The following is a 22,985-nucleotide window of genomic DNA, read 5'->3' as shown; positions in this document are numbered from 1 at the left end:
TTTCAGATGGGCCTGATAATCTATGTGAGCCTACTTATGCTGACTCCAAAAGTCCTGAGTCTGATGTTTGATCCTCAAAATAATGCCTTCTTGTCCTGGACTCATTCCTATGCTAAATTCCACAATTAGTCTAACTGTTGGGTCTGTGGAGCACTCCCCTTTTCATCAGTAGAGGGGTTCCTGTGGTGGACATCTCCACTTCAAGGAAAAGACTTTCTCCAAGGGGTTCCTGTGGTGGACATCTCCACTTCAAGGAAAAGACTTTCTCCAAGTTTGCGAATACCTTCATCAACAATCATATGTGATGCCTCTTCATCATCTGATGACATCTAACAACCTTAGGATGGACTCATGTAACTATGGACATAATGTGACTGATCTGATCTGATCTGAATGACTATTTCGCAATACATAAGGCAAATAGGTCTAGATCTATTTTTTTTTTTTTTTACCTGACTTTTATCAAATATGGGGTGGGGTTATATGGTCAACTCCTGAAAAAAAGACGTCTAATATCTACTGCCCCTATATGCTGGGAACAAATAGAGCCATCTCCAGAAGTTAGTCAACAACTTAATTATAATGATTGGAATCACTTGGGATTTTTGCCTCAGGAAATATGCAATGTAATAATTCCCTTGTTTTCCAACCCAATTCAGGTCCTCCCTTTGTCTGGCTAGGCACTGATTGGTACTGGATATCTCAGTCACACTGGCTTGCTCCAAATGGGACCTATTGGATATGTGGCTCTTACCTGTGGGCATAGCTTCCCCCTGGTTGGATAGGGAGATGCACCCTAGGTCTAGCCTTTACTCATGGCTTTATATTTTCAGAGCTTCAGAAAAGCCTGTAAATTTACCCCATCCTTAAAACTCCGTGGGCATGGTCTGTATTTCACTGGTAAGATTATTTGGCTGCAGTGTTTGTTCCCTCTTTGGGAACTACAGATGCTATGCTATGGGTGGATGCTTTGACTAATTTTACCCAACAGGCATTACAAGATTCTCAAAAAGCTATTTCAGCTCTTAATGCCAAACAAGCACAAATTAAAAAGCTGGTTTTACAAAACAGATTGGCTGTAGATATTCTGAGAGCTGCACAAGGAGGAACTTGTGCCATTATTCATACCCAATTCTGTACATATATACCTGATATGAGCACTAATGTTACTCGTTTTACTAAACACATGAACAAGATGATTGGGCCTATGGATACTCCTGAAGCTTCAATTGCCTCACTTTGGGAGATGTTAACATGTTACCCATGGTGGAAAACTATCTTAATTACAATAATTCTGATTTTTCTATTTTTGCTGTTTGCTCCCTGCGTCTGTAACTGTGTAACTGGATTTGTTTCTAGTCGCATGAAGGCTTTTAATGGTTGTCCAAGCTCCTACAAGTGTCACAGCCTCCTCCGACTATTACTCGGGGCCCCTGGATCAGAGACCTTCAGTATGAGGGTTAGGAGAACATGTTGCCTCAACAATTTAGGGACCATGCCCCTAAACAGCAGGAAGTAGTTATGGAATGAAAATGATGCCCCTTTCCCTTGGCAACATAATTCTCCTAAAAGAAAAAGGGGGGATGAGAAAGCCATTTCCTAGGCAGTTTAATAAGAAGTCTAGGGGTCCTCAAGGAGAGAGGGGTCTGGAATTCTCAAGGAGGAAGAAAGGACAAACTTTTTTCTTTCCCTCTACATTCTTTAGGATTATATCACAATAATGTATCCTGCTTGAGGACAGTCTCTGGAAATAACCTTCTGGCTAATCCTGTTATCTTAAAATGTAAATTATGGGAGTAGGTCTAGGGAGGTCTTTACAACCTCCAGACATTCTTTTGATTCACTGTAATAACTAATTGGCAAGTATATAACTCCATTGCTAACACTAGCAAGGGGGTACTCTTTCTGCCCCCTTCTGATGCCTATGTCAGAAGCTTTCTCTATCTCCTTTATACTTTAATAAAACTTTATTGCACAAAATATCTGAGTGATCAAGCCTCGTCTCTCAATCCAGATTGAATTATTCTCCTCTGGAGACCAAGAATCCTGGAATCTTTTCGTGTTTTAACAACATTTCAAGATGAGTGCAGTTGTGGGGTGGTTTGAACATTCTTTACATTGCCCTTCTTTGGGATTGGAATGAAAATGGACCATTTCCAGTCTTGTGGTTATTGCTGAATTTTCCAAATTTGTTGGCATATTGAGTGCAACATTTTCACAGATCATCTTTTAGGATTTGAAATAGCTCAACTGAAATTCCATCACTTCTACTAACTTTGTTCATAGTGATGCTTCCTAAGGCCCACTTAACTTTGCATTCCAGGATGTCTGATTCTAGGTGGATGATCACACCATCATTGTTATCTGGGTCATGAAGATCTTTTTTGTACAGTTCTCTGTATTCCTGCCACCTCTTCTTAATATCTTCTGCTGTTGTTTGGTCCATACCATTTCTGTCCTTTATTGTGCCCATCTTTGCATGAAATGTTCCCTTGGTATCTCTAATTATCTTGAAGAGATCTGCTGGAGTCCAGCTCCAGCAGCCAGGGAATCAGCCTGCAGGGGTGAGCGGTGTCAGTGGACGATGGTGTAGCCTCTGACTCATAATACAGAACTACATGTTTATTTCAAGCTTTAGCTTCTCTTTTGTACTTTTACAAAAGCATTAGGTCAGAGGTTTGACATTTTTAGTTTTCCCCACCCAGATTTTCTGTCTACAGAAATCATTGTTGTCCTACAGAGTTCCTGTTTCAGGAATTCTCTCAGAATTGGCTTTACTATCTATTATCTACTTTTTCTTATGTGTCCTATACTTAACTTGTGATTACATTCCTCAGTTTATTTCTTATCTTTCTAAATCCTGTTTGCCCCTAGCATCTTAAGATTCAGTTCAGTTCAGTCGCTCAGTCATGTCCGACTCTTTGCGACCCCATGAATCACAGCATGCCAGGCCACCCTGTCCATCACCAACTCCCAGAGCTCACTCAGACTCACGTCCATCGAGTCAGTCTTACTCCTTTTCCTATTTGGAACCAGTCTGTTGTTCCATGTCCAGTTCTAACTGTTGCTTCCTGACCTGCATACAGATTTCTCAAAAGGCAGGTCAGGTGGTCTGGGATTCCCATTTCTTTCAGAATTTTCCACAGTTTATTCTGATCCATACAGTCAAAGGCTTTGGCATAGTCAATAAAGCAGAAATAGATGTTTTTCTGGAGCTCTCTTGCTTTTTCCATGATCCAGCAGATGTTGGCAATTTGATCTCTGGTTCCTCTGCCTTTTCTAAAACCAGCTTGAACATCAGGAAGTTCACAGTTCACATATTGCTGAAGCCTGGCTTGGAGAATTTTGAGCATTACTTTACTAGCATGTGAGATGAGTGCAATTGTGTGGTAGTTTGAGCATTCTTTGGCATTGCCTTTCTTTGGGATTGGAATGAAAACTGTCCTTTTCCAGTCCTGTGGCCACTGCTGCGTTTTCCAAGTTTGCTTGCATATAGAGTGCAGCACTTTCACAGCATCATCTTTCAGGATTTGGAATAGCTCAACTGGAATTCTATCACCTCCACTAGCTTTGTTTGTAGTGATGGTTTCTAAGGCACACTTGACTTCACATTCCAAGATGTCTGGCTTTAGGTCAGTGAGTAATCTTAAGATTACTCTCTCCTAAAAAGGCTTCCAGCTATTCTTAATTATTCCTAAACACTAAACTCAGCAAACTTCTTTTGCCATAAATATTTCCCTCACAAACAGGTCTCAGAAAACAGTCCTTCCCATGGCCTCAAGCTGTGGCCTAGGTGCTCATCCTGGAACATTCTTTGTAAAGATCCTTGAACAAATGTCAATGGTTACTTTATAGATTATTTTCTGTGCACATCTGCAGAAAGCTTTGTGCTTTCTCATGCTTCTCTCAAGAACCTTAACATTCTTTCAAGCCAACTCAACTAAAGAAAGGAAAGAACAAGTCAGAATCACAAGGCCTAACTCCTTCATCCTGGGACCTTGCCTGCGAGATAAGGCGAGGGGGTTGGGGCGGTGCCTCCTTTTTATCAGTAATGCCTAAAATGGCTCCTGATATCTCCCCCTTCCTTATTTTTTAGAGCATAAGTATGAAACTCAGTAGATAAAGCAGAAACACTTCAGTTGAGTATTCTGAAAAGACACAGGGCTAATACACAAATCAGAATCAACAGGCATAATAAGCACATGGCTGCATTGATCACTATTGTAAAAAAGGATCCATGGGAATAGTACCCCTCCAGATTTTTAAAAAGGGAAATAAAAAGCCATTGAGAGGGAAAGTCAGACTCCGCCTACTTCATAGTCTGAATATCCTGATGTAACTTATAAATATCAATACTAAAATCTGAATGATTCCAGTCGCCTAAAATATGATTCCTAATGTGTTCCCAAGACTGTACAGAATCATTCACTTGTAGAGGGATAACACACATCCATTTAAATTCAGCATGGCACCTTAAAGACAATTTAATTTTTTAATTTGTAATTTCTTGTCCTATAAGCAGGACTGCTTCTTCTAAAGCATTGACCTTATTTTCTATTTTCCTACCTATAATTTCCTGTGTAGTAAAAGCTACAGAGACATTTTTTTTGACAGCTGATTGACAAACGAGGCAGTATGCACTTCTTTTGACAGGGCAACAGCAGGAACCGTAACTGAAGCAATTATGGAAATCAAGGCAGTTATTCCCACAATCAGAGCTGTAATGAATCTCTTAGGTTGAGAAATTAGGCCATTAAGTTCATACAAAACGTTCAATGCATAATCATCAAACCATTGTCCCTCTAATTTCACAGGAACCATCAAATATGGTGGTTGCTTTACAATCATCACAGCCTTATAATTACTATAATCATTCCCATCAACACAATTTGATATAAAACAATTCACACATTCAACATTATAAACAGTTTCTCCTTCAAAAACTCCCAAATCATTCCAATTTCTGGCCAACAAAAAGGCATAGGGAGAATGCACGTAGGCCCATTCAATGTATCTTTGTTCACTTAAAGGTCTATGTAAAACCACAGGTGCAATAGCAGCCAATGCTCTCCATAATTCAGGCTGCATGGGACCTGTTCCATCGAAACTCACTAAAGGAGGAACCCATCCATTAACATGCCACCTAGTAATTGCTAAAGGATAAGGGATGAATGAATCATTCCATATGAATCTATAAGGTTCTTCAAAATTCAAGTTCAATCATTGATTCGAAAGACAGGGGCATCCCCATTAGGTCAGAAAATGTCTGGTGGCAACAATGGGAATAGATAACTTTATGGTGAACATGCATTCTTTCCAATGAGGAAAGCCAGAAATTCTGCTTATGCTTTCCCAGGCCTGTAGTCCTTGTTCATCAGAATCTGAAGGGGGGAGTACACAGCTCAGAAAGTCCTTTAAATTAGGGGCTGCCTGTTTTATGGCATCATATAGTTTTTCTTGCGCCCCCTGCATCAGCAGCTGTAAGGACCAAAAATCTCTTGTCATTGTTTCTCGGAGAGTCAGTAAGCATGCCTTTCAAGGAAGTGCTAACACATCCATTCAAAACCGGAGCTGATCCTTGTAAGGAGGAAGGTATGGAAAAACAAATAGGTGGATAAACGGATACACCTGAAAAATTGAGGGGAGAGCTGACCACTGTTTTAGCATTATTAGGATAGATGGAAGCCCCACTCAAAAGATGAGTATCATTAACAAAAACACGAATGGGTTCATTCATCCAATCAACAGGCTGAAAAGAAGGTGGATTAGACAAATAGGCCCAATGAACTTTTTCTGTGCCGGAGGGCCTCGGCCGACAAGCCAACACAGCAAACATAGCCATAAACATACCATAGGAGTGGCCTCATGTCTCCCCCTTTCTGTTAATTCTTTAGCCTGCTGAGTGATATGTTTCAGCTGGCCCCAAGTTGGCACCATGCTGGAGGTAGTTGTTTGAGTACAATGATGGCAACGAGATGGAGCAGAATAAAGCTGGACTTGATCAGCATGTCTCTTCTGAAGCGCCAGGTGCCTGAAGCGATGCACTAGCAGTGAAGCCTCAGGTGAAGGGTCACTCGCCCATCAGCTTCTCCTTGGCTCCCTCAGGTCCGGACTTGACGAGCTTCTGATCTCCCCATCTTCCCTCGGTCCCAGACTCCAGGAATCCAGGGATCTCAGTGACCTCAGGGGTCTTCGTGATCTTTGAAATCTCATGGGACAGGATATGTCTAATCAGTCTGTCAGGAACCCATACAGGAGAAGTGGAATCCTATGGAAACACACAAGCCTACCCTCTCCTGCAAGTTAACAGCACATCTGGCCCTTTCCACGCTCTGGTAAGGAGGTCCTTCCACTTGACCAGGGGCCGAGTCGTAGCCCCTTCAGGAATCCAGTGTCTCATCATTGCAGTCTGGCCCTGTGTGTCCAAGTTTAAATGATTAATTACAAACAAAACATGGTGTAGAACATGATGTGGGGAGGAATACTTAAATTCTCCCTGCCTTAATTTAGCTATCTGATTTTTTAATCAGTGTGCCCTTTCTACTATGGCTTGGCCTTGGGGATTATGAGGTATTACTGTTGAATGAACTATAGAAAATTGTTGACAAAATCTCCTAAAAGCAGCAGAAGTATAAGCTGGTGCATTATCTGTTTTTATCTGTTCAGGGAGTCCTATTTTGGAAAAGCACTGAAACAAGTGCTGAATTACATATTTTACTGCTTCACCTGTTCTAGCAGAGGCTATAATAACATGAGAAAAGGTATCCACGGTAACATGCACAAAGGACAGTTTTCCAAAGGGTATGAGTTAATTCCATTTTCCAGAGAGCATTAGGCCTAAGGCCTTGGGGATTTACTCCTAAAGGTAGAGGTGGATTAGATGTTGGGCAATTTGGACATAACTATTTGTCTAGCTGCCTCCCTAGGGATACAAAATTCATACCTTAAACCAGCTGCATTTTGATGGTGAATTTTGTGAGAATTATTGGCCTTGTCAAACTTTTCATGTAAATTTAAAGCAATTACTTTAGTTAATGCATCTGCCAAAGCATTTCCTTCATGTAAAGGGCCAGGCAAGTTGGAATGGGCTCTAATATGTCCTACACAATATTTCTTATCTCTATGCTTAATCTCCTTCTGTAAATCAAATAACAAGGAGAAGATGGTAGTCTTATTTTCTGGAATATTAGCAGTCTCAATATGAGGAAACAACCCTACAATATATCGGGAGTCAGTCAAAAGATTGAAGGTATGGTCTTTCAAATGTTGAAAAGCCCAAATAACTGCTCTCAACCCAGCTCTCTGGGCAGATGTCTCTTCAGTTACCTGAATGTGGGATTTTCCATTAATAATTGTGACTGCTTTACCATTAGAAGAACCATCTGTGAAAACTAAAATTGCCCCTTCCAAATGTTGAATAGAAAATTTCTTCAGAAAAATCACAGAATGTGTTTTCAGAAAATGCAATAGGGGGCTTGAGGGCAAATAAAACAAAATTTGACCCCTGAAATCCATCAGGGCAACTTGCCAATCATCACTATTTTGTAAAAGAAATTGCAGTTGATCATTATTGAATGGAATCACTATATTTGCTACTTCCTTTCCAAAAAGTTCCACACTTCTTTTTCTACCTTTTATAATTAATTGTGCCACCAAGCTGGGATAAGACAAAACTATTTTTATTGGGGTCACTTGTAGATGGAGCCATTCCAATAGGCAGTCTTGCCACAAGCATCCTGTGGGTGTATGTTCTGTGGCGAGAATAATTAAATCCCATCCTCTGGTAATATTAATCCTAATTAACTGATCATTCAAAGCCTCATCCACTTTAACAAGAGCCAATTCCACCTCACTAGTCAAATTTCTCTTAGAACTGGGATCAGGGTCACCCTTTAAGCAATCAAACAAAGGCTTTAAATCTGCAGTGCTCAGTCTTAAATGTGGGCATATCCAATTAATATCCCCTAATAATTTCTGGAAATCATTTTAAGTTAGTAAACGATCTCTCTGCAGCTGCAAAGGGGCATGCCTCACAGTATGGGTATTTAACACCCTCCCTAAATAAGAGAAAGGAGGATTTACTTGTATCTTTTCTGGAGCTATCTTTAAACAACAGTCTTCCAAGGCCTCAATCAATTCAGATAAGATTTGTTGCAACAAGGTTCTATCCTTATGGGCAGCCAAAATATCATCCATATAATGTATCAAATATAGATCTTTATACCTTCTTCAAACATTCTGCACAGCTTGATCCACAAATTTCTGACACAAGATGGGACTATTTTTCATTCACTGAGGCAAAACCTTCCATTGAAACCTTCTATAGGGCTGTTTAAAATTAGCTGAAGGGAGACTGAAAGCAAACCTTTTACAATCCTGAACAGCCAGGGAGATGATAAAGAAACAACCCTGTAGATCTATAACTATCACATTATATTGAAAGTGCACAGCTACTGGGGAAGGGAGACCCGGCTGAAGGGTCCCCATGTTTTCCATAGTTGTGTTTATAGCTCGCAAATCTTGTAACAACCTCCATTTTCCTGATTTCTTCTTAATGACAAAAATGGGAGTATTCCAGGGGCTATTAGAAGGCTCTATATGGCCTGCAGCCAGTTGTTCCATAACTAAATCCTCAGCTGCCTGCAGCTTTCCAGCTGTTAAGGGCCATTACACCACCCATAACGGATCATCAGATTTCCAGGTAATAGGGTTGGCAGCAAGAGCAACAGCCTCTAGGATAAATTTGAATATCCTTCAGTTCAGTTCAGTTCAGTTCAGTCGCTCAGTCATGTCCGACTCTTTGTGACCCCATGAATCGCAGCACATCAGGCCTCCCTGTCCATCACCAACTCCCGGAGTTCACTCAGATTCACGTCCATCAAGTCAGTGATGTCATCCGGCCATCTCATCCTCTGTTGTCCCCTTCTCCTTCTGCCCCCAATCCCTCCCAGCATCAGAGTCTTTTTCAATGAGTCAACTCTTCGCATGAGGTGGCCAAAGTTCTGGAGTTTCAGCTTTAGCATCATTCCTTCCAAAGAAATCCCAGGGCTGATCTCCTTCAGAATGGACTGGTTGGATCTCCTTGCAGTCCAAGGGACTCTCAAGAGTCTTCTCCAACACCACAGTTCAAAAGCATCAATTCTTCGATGCTCAGCCTTCTTCACAGTCCAACTCTCACATCCATACATGACTACAGGAAAAACCATAGCCTTGACTATACGAACCATTGTTGGCAAAGTAATGTTTGAGCTTTTGAATATGCTATCTAGGTTGGACATAACTTTCCTTCCAAGGAGTAAGTGTCTTTTAATTTCATGGCTGCAGTCACCATCTGCAGTGATTTTGGAGCCCCCCGCCCCCACCCCCGAAAAAAATAAAGCCTGACACTGTTTCCCCTGTTTCCCCATCTATTTCCCATGAAGTGATGGGACCAGATGCCATGATCTTCATTTTCTGAATGCTGAGATTTAAGCCAACTTTTTCACTTTCCTCTTTCACTTTCATCAAGATGCTTTTTAGTTCCTCTTCACTTTCTGCCATAAGGATGGTGTCATCTGCATATCTGAGGTTATTGCTATTTCTCCCAGCAATCTTGAATATCCTAAACATTTTCTATTCTTATTAGGAACCATTTCTAATGGAGAAAATTCCCTGCTGATCTTTACCAAGCCCCTTGTCAGGATTATACCTCATTTGCAGCATTTGGTCAGTAACCTTTTCATCTGGGCTGTATAAAAGCATTCTCATTTGAGATAATATATCTCTCCCCCATAAATAAAAAGGTAGTGAAGGAATCACATATGGACAAAAGGTGCCTTGTTTCCCCTTCTCATCTGACCATGTCAAAATTTGTGAGCTCTTAGCAACTGAGAGCACTGACCCTATTCCTACCAAGCTGGCATTGGTCAAACGTGTCGGCCAGGATGAGGGCCAATCTTTTCCAGAAATGCAAGAGACATCTGATCCAGTATCCAACAGCCCTGATATTATATTTCCTTGAATTAAAAGATCTTTCAAAGGCCTTGAAGCTGTAATTTCCTGCACCCAAAAGGCTAGGTCACTAGATCCAAATCCTCTGAGGACCCTAGCTTGAAAAGACAAGGTTCTTCTTGTCTTATAATAAGGTAAAAGCAAAAGCTGTGCTATTCTTTGACCTTTATTAATTTGCACAGTTTTGGCAGGCAGTGAGACAAAAACTTTAATTTCCCCAGTATAATCAGAATCTACTACACCAGGCACTACCAAAATTTCTTGAAGAGAGAGCGAGCTATTCTCTAGCACAAGCCCAAAATGCCCTCAGGCAGGGAGCCAGCCACTCCTGTTGGAATCAGAGTAGTTATTAACCACATCAGTGGTTAATATTGTTGCAGTGGTGAAACTGAGGTCCAGTCTTGTGCTACCTGGGGTTGCTCTGAGGAGTTCTGAGATGGAACAAAGGGATTTAACACTATTGCCCCTATTGCTATTTGGGGCCAGGGCTGCCCCTGCTGCCTGTTTCCCTGAAACTGGGAAAAATTACTTCCATCCTTATGGAATTTAGATCTACAGTCTTTTGCCCAATGATACACCTTCTGGCATTGGGGGCAATGTGTCTTTGGAGGGTTAGTTTTAGTCTGTATTGGCATGGCTTGTTGTCCCTGCTTGGCAGGACATTGCCAGCAAAAATGCCCCATTTGGCCACAAGAGAAACACTTTTTATTTGTAGAATTGTTTCCATTATGATTATTTTTTTTTTAATAGCCTGGGTGAGACCCCCCTGAGGGGGTTTTCTCCAAGGAGCAGGCTCTGTATATTGTGCATGCATCTGCTTCAAAAGCTCCTTTGTTTCAGAAAACTCTTTATCTTCCTCAGCCTCAGGCAGTGCTCCCGGAGGCTTTGGGGGCAAAGTGGAGAACTCCTGGGCCCTGGGAGGCACAAACGGAGGCAGCAGAGATCGCCTTAAATCAGAAAGTGATGGATACATTTTTAAAGGTTTACGTAGAGGAGGAGGGGCCTTGCTAGGGTGCCCAGCCACAGCATCCTTCAAGTCCTCCCTCTCCTCTGGAGGTAGAGCACAGTCTCCCTCTTTTTTTTTTTTTTTTTTGGCAGTGACAGAAAGCATGATCTGCACAGAAGGTGGAGACCCACCATCCACCTCTGTAGCCTCTCCCATGGGCTGTCTAACAGCCTCATGCCGAGGGTCCAGGACGTCCCTAATCATATTCCACAGAGCAAAAGCATCCACAGGAACATTTTCTGGCCCATGTAAAGTATAAAACAAATGTAAATGATCTCCAACCTTACTCCAGGTTTCTAGATTTACGGTACCCTTCTCAAGAAACCATGGACATTGCTCTTGGGCAAAAATTAGGAATTTAGACAGTCTTCCAGTGCTTACTTTAATGCCTCTATGAGCTAACATGTGAAGTAATATTTCAATAAACATTTGTCTATTCTTGGATGCAGAGAGACCCATTTTCCTAGAGAATATTCTTATTACTTCTGTACCCTCCTCATCCTGCCTAAACTGCAGATGGGTGCTGGGCACCCACAGGTACAATCCTAACTTCTCTGTGTCACAGTCACGAAGTTACTTACCCTTAAGATGCCCCCTGTTGAGGCGCCACTTGCTGGAGTCCAGCTCCAGTAGCCAGGGAATCAGCCTGCAGGGGTGAGCAGTGTCGGCGGATGATGATGTAGCCTCTGACTCATAGTACGGAACTACATGTTTATTTCAAGCTTCAGGTTCTCTTTTATACTTTGACAAAAGCATTAGGTCAGAGGTTTGACATTTTTAGTTTCCCCCACCCAGATTTACTGTCTCCAGAAATCATTGTTGTCCTAAAAACAGAGTCCCTGCTTCAGGGATTCTCTCAGAATTGGCTTTACTATCTATTATCTACTTTCTCTTATGTGTCCTATACTTAACTTGTGATTACATTGGAACTCATGCTACATTTCTCAGTTTATTTCTTATCTTTCTAAATCCTGTTTGCCCCTAGCATCTTAAGATCACTATCTCCTAAAAAGCCTTCTGCTGCTGCTGCTGCTAAGTCGCTTCAGTCATGTCTGACTCTGTGAGACCCCATAGACGGCAGCCCACCAGGCTCCCCCATCCCTGAGATTCTCCAGACAAGAACACTGGAGTGGGTTGCCATTTCCTTCTCCAATGCATGAAAGCGAAAAGTGAAAGTGAAGTCGCTCAGCGACCCCATGGACTGCAGTCTTCCAGGCTCCTCCATCCATGGGATTTTCCAGGCAAGGGTACTGGAGTGGGGTGCCATTGCCTTCTCCAAAAAAAAAAAGGGGGGCTTCTAGCTATTCTTAAATATTCCTAAACACTAAACTCAGCAAACTTCTTTTGCCATAAATATTTCCCTCACAAAGAGGTCTCAGAAAACAGTCCTTCCCATGGCCTCAAGCTGCGGCCTATATGCTCATCCTGGAACATTCTTTGTAAAGATCCTTGAACAAATGTCAGTGGTTACTTTACAGATTATTTTATGGGCACAGCTGCAGAAAGCTTTGTGCTTTCTCATGCTTCTCTCAAGAACCTTAACATTCTTTCCAGCCAACTCAACCGAAGAAAGGAAAGAACAAGTCAGAATCACAAGGCCTAACTCCTTCATTCCTGGACCGTGCTTGTGAGATGAAGAGCGGGGGTGGGGCCGTGCCTCCATTTTGTCAGTAATGCCTAATGCGGCTCCCGACAAAGATCTCTAGTCTTTTCCATTCTATCATTTTCCTCTCTTTGCACTGATCACTTAGGAAGGCTTTCTTATCTCTGCTTGGTATTCTTTGTAACTCTGTGTTCATATTGGTATATCTTTCTTTTTTGCCTTTGCCTTTAGCTTCTATTCTTTTCTCAGCTATTGGTAAGGCTTCCTCAGACGACCATTTTGCCTTTTGTATTTTTTGTTTGGGGATGGTTTTGATCACCACCTCCTATACTATGAGCCTCTGGCCATAGTTCTTCAGGCACTTTATCTGTCAGATCTAATACCTCATTCTGCTGTTGCTGCTGCTGCTAAGTCACTTCAGTCGTGTCCAACTCTGTGCAACCCCATAGACAGTAGCCCACCAGGCTCCCCCATCCCTGGGATTCAAGGCAAGAACACTGAAGTGGGTTGTCATTTCCTTGTCCAGTGCATGAAAGTGAAAAGTGAATACCTCATACATGTTAATAACTATGTGCATTTATGTACATTTGAACTAATAGAAAATTCCATTTTCTGTTCTCAGGATGAAATAAGATTGTTCAAAATCATCTTAGGAACACAGGCCCAACAACAAGTGTAAAATCATCTTCACAGGACAATAATGGGTTCCATAGTGTGTAGTACTCAGGAAGCAATTGTGGATGCCATAGTCCTTGAGTAGAGATTTTCCAGTGGACTGATGGACAGTATAAAGCAAATTCTTAGCTACACAATAGAGTATTACATAATTTCATGATTGAATATGAATTGAAGATACCATTAATTATTTTAATGAAATGATAATTACTAAATGTGAAACTAAAGTATGCTTTATTATGAATATGAAATGTATAATGATCTCTTATACCATAAAGAACAAATGGAATTCATATTAATATCAACCTGAATTAAACATAAAAGCAAGTCTCAATTTTAGCCTTTCAGTTCAGTCGCTCAGTCATGTCCGGCTCTTTGCGACCCCATGAATTGCAGCACGCCAGGCCTCCCTGTCCATCACCAACTCCCGGAGTGTACTCAGACTCACATCCATTGAGTCAGTGATGCCATCCAGCCATCTCATCCTCTGTCGTCCCCTTCTCCTCCTGCCCCCAATCCCTCCCAGCATCAGAGTCTTTTTCAATGAGTCAACTCTTCACATGAGGCGGCCAAAGAACTGGAGTTTCAGCTTCACGATCATTACTTCCAAAGAAATCCCAGGGCTGATCTCCTTCAGAATGGACTGATTAGATCTCCTGCAGTCCAAGGGACTCTCAAGAGTCTTCTCCAACACCACAGTTCAAAAGCATCAATTCTTCGGTGCTCAGCTTTCTTCACAGTCCAACTCTCATATCTATACATGAGCACTGGAAAAACCATAGCCTTGACTAGACATACCTTTGTTGGCAAAGTAATGTCTCTGCTTTTGAATATGCTATCTAGGTTGGTCATAGCTTTCCTTCCAAGGAGTAAGCGTCTTTTAATTTCATGGCTGCAATCACCAACTGCAGAGATTTTGGAGCCCCCAAAAATAAAGTCTGACACTGTTTCCACTATTTCCCAAAATATTTCCCGTGAAGTGATGGGACCAGATGTCATGATCTTCATTTTCTGAATGTTGAACTTTAAGCCAACTTTTTCACTCTCCTCTTTCACCTTCATCAAGAGGCTTTTGAGTTCCTCTTCACTTTCTGCCATAAGGGTGGTGTCATCTGCATATCTGAGGTTATTGATATTTTTCCCAGCAATCTTGTTTCCAGCTTGTGCTTCTTCCAGCCCAGAGTTTCTCGTGATGCATATAAGTTAAATAAGCAGGGTGGCAATGTACAGCCTTGGCGTACTCCTTTTCCTATTTGGAATCTGTCTGTTGGTCCATGTCCAGTTCTAACTGTTGCTTCCTGACCTACATACAAATTTCTCAAGAGGCAGGTCACATGTTCCGGTATTCCCATCTGTTTCAGAATTTTCAACAGTTTATTGTGAACCACACAAAGGCTTTGATATAGTCAATAAAGCAGAAATAGATGCCTTTCTGGAACTCTCTTGCTTTTTCCATGATCCTGTGGATGTTGGAAATTTGGTCTTTGGTTCCACTGCCTTTTCTAAAACCAGCTTGAACATCTGGAAGTTCACAGTTCACGTATTGCTGAAGCCTGGCTTGGAGAATTTTGAGCATTACTTTACTAGCGTGTGAGATGAGTGCAATTGTATGGTAGTTTGAGCATTCTTTGGCATTGCCTTTCCTTGGGATTGGAATGAAAACTGACCTTTTCCAGTCCTGTGGCATCTGCTGAGTTTTCTAAATTTGCTGGCATATTGAGTGCAACACTTTCACAGCATCATCTTTCAGGATTTGAAATCCTGAAACTGGGATTCCATCACCTCCACTAGCTTTGTTCGTAGTGATGCTTTCTAAGGCCCACTTGACTTCACATTCCATGATGTCTGGCTCTAGGTGAGTGATCACACCATCATGATTATCTGGTTCGTGAAGATTTTTTTTTTTTTTTTTTTTTTTTTTACAGTTCTTCTGTGTATTCTTTCCACCTCTTCTTATTATCTTCTGCTTCTGTTAGGTCCATACCATTTCTGTCTTTTATCGAGCCCATCTTTGCATGAAATGTTCCCTTGGTATCTCTGATTTTCTTGAAGAGATCTCTAGTCTTTCCCATTCTGTTGTTTTCCTCTATTTCTTTGCATTGATCACTGAAGAAGGCTTTCTTATCTCTTCTTGCTATTCTTTGGAACTCTATATTCAGATGCTTATATTTTTTCCTTTTCTCCTTTGCTTTTTGCTTCTCTTCTTTTCACAGCTCTTTGTAAGACCTCCCCAGACAGCCACTTTGATTTTTGCATTTCTTTTCTATGGGGATGGTCTTGATCCCTGTCTCCTGGACAATGTCACGAACCTCATCCCATAGTTCATCAGGCACTCTATCTATCAGATCTAGTCCCCTTAAATACATTTCTCACTTCTACTGTATAATCATAAGGGATTTGATTTAGGTCATACCTGAATGGTCTAGTGGTTTTCCCTACTTTCTTCAATTTAAGTCTGAATTTTCCAATGAGGAGTTCATGATCTGAGCCACAGTCAGCTCCTGATCTTGTTTTTGTTGACTGTATAGAGCTTCTCCATCTTTGGCTGCAAAGAATATAATCAATCTGATTTCGATGTTGACCATCTGGTGATGTCCATGTGTAGAGTTTTCTCTTGTGTCGTTGGAAGAGGGTGTTTGCTATGACCAGTGCATTTTCTTGGCAAAACTCTATTAGTCTTTGCCCTGCTTCATTCCGTATTCCAAAGCCAAATTTTCCTGTTACTCCAGGTGTTTCTTGACTTCCTACTTTTGCATTCCAGTCCCCTATAATTAAAAAGACATCTTTTTTGGGGTGTTAGTTCTAAAAGGTCTTGTAGGTCTTCATAGAATCATTCAACTTCAGCTTCTTCAGCATTACTTGTTGGGGCATAGACTTGGATTACTCTGATAGTTACTATAAATATAGATCAAATAATGCATTGAGATACAGATAGATGGTCAAGAAGTTCAGAAATGAATAAGTAAGACAGGGAAGGATATACATATTTAATCACTCAATCTGTTAACATTTGATCATTCACAGTTTATAATGAGAAAATATTATATTGTAGTATTGACACTTGCTTTTTGGAAGGAAAGCTATGACAAGTCTAGAGAGAATATAAAAAAGCTTCCCTAGTGGTTCAGATGGTAAGCAATCTGCCTGAAATGCAAGAGACCTGGATTCAATCCCTGGCTCGGCAAGATCCCCTGGAGAAGTGCATGGCAACCCACTCCAGTATTGTTGCTTGGAAAATCCCATGGACTGAGAAGCCTGGCATGCCCCAATCCATGGGTTCACAAAAAATTAGACATGCCTGAGCGGCTAACATACTCACTCACTTTTCTGTCAAAGGTCTGTGTAGGCAAAGCTATGGTTTTTTCCAGCAGTCATGTACAAACGTGAGACTTGTGCCTAAAAGAAGGCTGAACACCAAAGATTTGGTACTTTGAAATTGTGGTGATGGAGAAGACTCTTGAGAGTCCTCTGGACTGCAAGGAGATCAAACCAGTCAATCCTAAAGGAAATCAACCCTGACTGTTCATTGGAAGGACTGATACTAAAGCTGAAGCTCCAGTTCTTTGGCCACCATATATGAAAAACCAACTCACTTGTAAAGACCCTCATGCTGAAAAGATTGAAGGCAGAAGAAGAGGGCAGCAGCGGATGAGATGGTTCGATAGCATCTCCGACTCAATGGACATGAATTTGAGCACACTCTGATAGTGGAGGAAAGAAGAGCCTGGCATGCTGCAGTCCATGGGGTTGCAAAGAGTCAGACATGACTTAGTGACTGAACAACAATAACCACAACAAGAAATAAGGTTACAGTAAGAAAAATAATTTGCCTTGCCTCATTTTCAGTTTTATCACTCCTCACACCAAAATCACCTATAAATACATTGTGTCTTTATATAAATATCATACTGTAACAACTACCAGAGATTATGTAAATGTTTTCTTCTCTTTGGAAAGTGCTGATGAAATGTTATACACTGGTAAAGATCAAGTTCAAAGCATCTTAAACTTTTAAACGAAAAGATAATAAAGAAAATAAATTCACCAAAAGCATATGCAAATGGCCAAGCTAAGAGGCCACACACATCACTTAAAACACAGATAAAAAGACAAATAAAAATTTCAGGGAAATAAATTAAAGTTAGAATAGTATTTCATGATCTCAGCATTTGGTTTATCTTACTTTCTTAGTTCACTAGAGGTTTCAGAAACCAACTGCCTCAAAGTGCATATTCCCTCTAAGAATATCATTGCTGTATCTTACACTGGCTTCTTAGAGTAGAGCATGCTAGCTCCACCATCCTGGAACACAAGCATTAAATTACAGGTCAAAGAAACAAAGACTATCAAATGACTGAGGTTAAATTTGCCTCACTGCCTCCTAATCTCTAATACAATTGGCTAGAGTAGAATTGGAATATGTAAAAAATAATAGAACTGAGGAATCAACCTGCCTAACTTCAAATTATACTGCAAAGCTACAGTCCTCAAGTCAGTATGGTACTGGCACAAAGACAGAAATATAGATCAATGGAACAATATAGAAAGCCCAGAGATAAATCCACGCACCTATGGGCACCTTATGTTTGATAAAGGACACAACAATACAATGAAGAAAAGACAATCTCTTTAACAAGTGGTGCTGGGAAAACTGGTCAACCAACTGTAAAAGAATGAAACTAGAACAATTTCTAACACCATACACACAAATAAGCTCATGATTGATTGAATATCTAAACATAAGACCAGAAACTATAAAATTCCTAGAGCAAAAATAGGCAAAATACTCTCTGACATAAATCAAAGCAGGGTCCTCTATGACCCACATCATGGAGTACTAGAAATAAAAGCAAAAATAAACAAATGGGACCTAATTAAACTTAAAAGCTTTTTCACAACGAAGGAAACTATAAGCAAGGTGAAAAGACAGCCTTCAGAATGGGAGAAAATAATAGCACAAAGAATTAATCTCAAAAATATACGAGCAGCTCATGTAGCTCAATACCAGAAAAATAAACGACCCAGTCAAAAAATGGGCCCAAGAACTGAGCAGACATTTCTCCAAAGAAGACATGCAGATGGCTAACAAACACATGAAAAGATGCTCAACATCATTCATTATCAGAGAAATGCAAATCAAAACCACAATGAGGTACCATCTCACAGTGGTCAGAATGGCTGCTATCAAAAAGTCTACAAACAATAAATGCTGGAGAGGGTGCGGAGAAAAGAAAACCTCTTACATTGTTGATGGGAATGCAAACTAGTACAGCCACTATGGAGAACAGTCTAGAGATTCCTTAAAAAACGGGAAATAGAACTGCCATATGACGGAGCAACCCCATTGCTGGGCATATTCACCAGGGAAACCAGAATTGAAAGAGACATGTGTATGCCAATGCTCATCATAGCACTGTTTACAATAGCTAGGACATGGAAGCAACCTAGATGTCCATTGGCAGACAAATGGATAAGAAAGCTGTGGTACATATACACAATGGGAAATTACTCAGCTATTAAAAAGAATGAATTTGAATTAGTTCTAATGAGGTGGATGAAACTGGAGCCTATTATACAGAGTGAAGTAAGTCAGAAAAACACAAATACAGTACATTAACATGTATATATGGAATGTAGAAAGACGGTAACAATGACCCTGTATGCGAGACAGCAAAAGAGACACAGATGTAAAGAACAGACTTTTGGACTCTGGGAGAAGGCGAGGGTGGGATGATTTGAGAGAATAGCATTGAAACATGTATATTATCATATGTGAAATATATCACCAGTCCACATCTGATGCACTGGGACAATGCTGACTGATGGAATGGGGAAGGAGGTGGGAGGGGGGTTCAGGATGGGGGAATCATGTACACCCTGATTCATGGCAAAGTATGGCAAAAATCACTACAATATTGTAAAGTAATTAGACTTCAATTAAAATAAAAAATTAATTTTAAAAATAAGGTAATTAATTAAGGAAAGAATCTCTGGGTGAAGAATTCAAGATGAAAAAGTTATTTGTGCATGAATTCACCAATTACATTATCATTTCTATCAATTTAATCAAGATATCTAGGTGTCTTTAGTGTTCACATTTTAAGTCCACTCCAGAAAAAAATTTAAAGAAACTATTGAAGCTGACTTCCCAGTACCTAAAGGATTTTAAAACTCCTTGTGGGGTCATTAGCACATTCAAATGTTTATCTGAATATTCACCAATGGCTACTTGACTGGTGTCTTTCACTTCAGTTCAGTCACTCAGTCGTGTCCGACTCTTTGCGACCCCATGAATCGCAGCACGCCAGGCCTCCCTGTCCATCACTAACACCTGGAGTTCACTCAAACTCACGTCCATCGAGTTGGTGATGCCATCCAGCCATCTCATCCTCTGTCTTCCCCTTCTCCTCCTGCCCCCAATCCCTCCCAGCATCAGAGTCTTTTCCAATGAAACAACTCTTTGCATGAGGTGGCCAAAGTACTGGAGTTTCAGCTTTAGCATTACTCCTTCCAAAGAACACCCAGGACTGATCTCCTTTAGAATGGACTAGTTGGATCTCCTTGCAGTCCAAGGGACTCTCAAGAGTCTTCTCCAACACCACAGTTCAAATGCATCAATTCTTTGGTGCTCAGCATTCTTCACAGTCCAACTCTCACATCCATACATGACTACTGGAAAAACCATAGCCTTGACTAGACGGACCTTTGTTAGAAAGTAATGTCTCTGCTTTTGAATATGCTATCTAGGTTGGTCGTAACTTTTCTTCCAAGGAGTAAGCATCTTTTAATTTCATGGCTATAGTCACTATCTGCAGTGATTTTGGAGCCCAAAAAAACAAAGTCTGACACTGTTTCCGCTGTTTCCCCATCTATTTCCCATGAAGTGATGGGACCAGATGCCATGAACTTCGTTTTCTGAATGTTGAACTTTAAGCTAACTTTTTTTTTTTTAATTTTATTTTATTTTTAAACTTTACATAACTGTATTAGATTTGCCAAATATCAAAATGAATCCACCACAGGTATACATGTGTTCCCCATCCTGAACCCTCCTCCCTCCTCCCTCCCCATTCCATCCCTCTGGATCGTCCCAGTGCACCAGCCCCAAGCATGCAGTATTGTGCATCAAACCTGGACTGGCAACTCATTTCATACATGATATTTTACATGTTTCAATGCCATTCTCCCAAATCTTCCCACCCTCTCCCTCTCCCACAGAGTCCATCACTCTCCTCTTTCACTTTCATCAAGAGGCTTTTTAGTTCCTCTTCACTTTCTGCCATAAGGGTGGTGTCATCTGCATATCTGAGGTTATTGATATTTCTCCCGGCAATCTTGATCCCAGCTTGTGCTTCTTCCAGCCCAGCGTTTCTCCTGATGTACTCTGCGTGTAAGTTAAATAAGCAGGGTGACAATATACAGCCTGGACGTATTCCTTTTCCTATTTGGAACCAGTCTGTTGTTCCATGTCCAGTTCTAACTGTTGCTTCCTGACCTGAATATAGGTTTCTCAAGAGGCAGATCAGGTGGTCTGGTATTCCCATCTCTGTCAGAATTTCCCACAGTTTACTGTGATCCACACAGTCAAAGGCTTTGGCATAGTCAATAAAGCAGAAATAGATGTTTTTTTGGAACTCTCTTGCTTTTTCCATGATCCAGCGGATGTTGGCAATTTGATCTCTGGTTTGGCTGCCTCAGGGATCAAGACAATCCTCATGGAAAAGAAGTGCAAAAAAGCAAAATGGCTGTCTGGGGAGGTCTTACAAATAGCTGTGAAAAGAAGAGAAGCAAGAGCAAAGGAGAAAAGGGAAAATATAAGCATCTGAATGCAGAGTCCCAAAGAATAGCAAGAAGAGATAAGAAAGCCTTCCTCAGCAAACAATGGAAAGAAATAGAGGAAAACAACAGAATGGGAAAGACTATAGATCTCTTCAAGAAAACTAGAGCTACCAAGGGAATATTTCATGCAAAGATGGGCTTGATAAAGGACAGAAATGGTATGGACCTAACAGAAGCAGAAGATATTAAGAAGAGGTGGCACGAATACACAGAAGAACTGTACAAAAAAGATCTTAATGACCAAGATAATCACGATGGTGTGATCACTCACCTAGAGCCAGACATCCTGAATGTGAAGTCAAGTGGGCCTTAGAAAGGATCACTAAGAACAAAGCTAGTGGAGGTGTTGGAATTCCAGTTGAGATATTTCAAATCCTGAAAGATGATGCTGTGAAAGTTCTGTAGTCAATATGTCAGCAAGTTTGTAAAACCCAACAGTGGCCACAGGACTGGAAAAGTTCAGTTTTAGTGTATATAGTTAAATTCTAACTAGGGTTGAAAATTGAATACCCAATTTATAGTGTACAGTAGTTCTCAAACATTTTATCCTGAAACCCTTTTACACTCTTAAAACATACACTTATTGACATATATAATATTATACATTAAAATTTCAAATTAAAAAAATATATCATTTCATTTAAAATAATAACAAACCATTTACCAAATTGATAAAAACATATTTTATAAATATATCTATCATTATACAAATATTTTGCAGGATTTATCCCTGGTTTAATAGATTTTAGTTAGAAATTTACACTTGCTTCTTTTTTCATTCTCTCACACTCATTGCTTTGGTTGAAGTGAAGTGAAGTGAAAGTCACTCATCGTGTCTGATTCTTTGTGACCCCATGGGCTATAGAGTCCATGGAACTCTCCAGGCCAGAAAACTGGAGTGGGTAGCCTTTCCCTTTTCCAAGGGATCTTCCCAACCCAGGGATCTAACCCAGGTCTCCCACACTGTAGGCAATTCTTTACCAGCCAAGCTACCAGAGAATGCCAAGAATACTGGAATGGGTAGCATATCCATTCTTCATTGAATGTTCCCGACCCAGGAATCAAACTGGGGTCTTCTGCATTGCAGGTGGATTCTTTACCAACTGAGCTTTCAGGGAAGCCTATTTGGTTGAAACACAAATAGAAATTATGACTTCATAGAGATTTTTTTTTAAGGAACATTTTAATAATACTTTACAGATGATTATGAATATCTATCTTTGATATTATATCAAAATTCCCAAGTGGTAGTTTCTTAAAATGGCGCTTACCATGCAGAATCAGATCATATCAGTTCAGTTCAGTTAAGTCGCTCAGTCGTGTCCAACTCTTTGCAACCCCATGAATTGCAGCACACCAGGCCTCCCTGTCCATCACCAACTCAGATCATATGGCTAACATTAAAATTAATAAGTCTGTTTTTGCATCCATTCATCCCTTTGCAATATCATGGATTGTTCATTTACAAAATAATAGTTCACTGAGTTATGCATAACATTCAAATGTTGACATATCATTATATGATATCAAAGACTCACATTCAGGAGCACCATCACCAGTCTCATAAGTCTTTAGATATTGAGAAGCTTTTGAGCTCACAGTGGTAGGTATATTTTCCAAATTTCTAATTTTCACTTGAAAGTTTAAATTTTATTATTGAGAAAAAGTAAATTAAGTTGCTTTCCTTAAAACCACAGGGTTATTTTGTTCATTTTTGACAAAATGTCTGTCAAATACCCATGACTAAATGAACATAGATGTTCTGCCAGTTGCTTAAGTAAAAATAGTTATCCTCAAGAAAAGTCACTAGTTGAGCTCACAGCAATAACAATTATATAATCACTTTCCTCTAAATAATTATTTAATTTCAGT

At 40.5% G+C, this 22,985-nt stretch overlaps 1 long non-coding RNA gene across 1 annotated transcript; it reads right to left on the bottom strand.

The window, feature by feature from the left end:
- Positions 1 to 4,468: 4,468 nt before the first annotated feature.
- LOC123331741 lies at positions 4,469 to 11,725 on the bottom strand. The gene is made up of 2 exons (XR_006548493.2): positions 11,578 to 11,725; positions 4,469 to 6,415 (listed from the first exon to the last, which is right to left on the bottom strand). It is a non-coding gene; the product is annotated as an uncharacterized LOC123331741 (long non-coding RNA).
- Positions 11,726 to 22,985: the final 11,260 nt, after the last annotated feature.

This window comes from Bubalus bubalis, chromosome X (genome assembly GCF_019923935.1).
Source record: "Bubalus bubalis isolate 160015118507 breed Murrah chromosome X, NDDB_SH_1, whole genome shotgun sequence".
NCBI lineage: Eukaryota > Metazoa > Chordata > Mammalia > Artiodactyla > Bovidae > Bubalus > Bubalus bubalis.
This window is presented reverse-complemented; position numbering and strand designations above follow the sequence as displayed.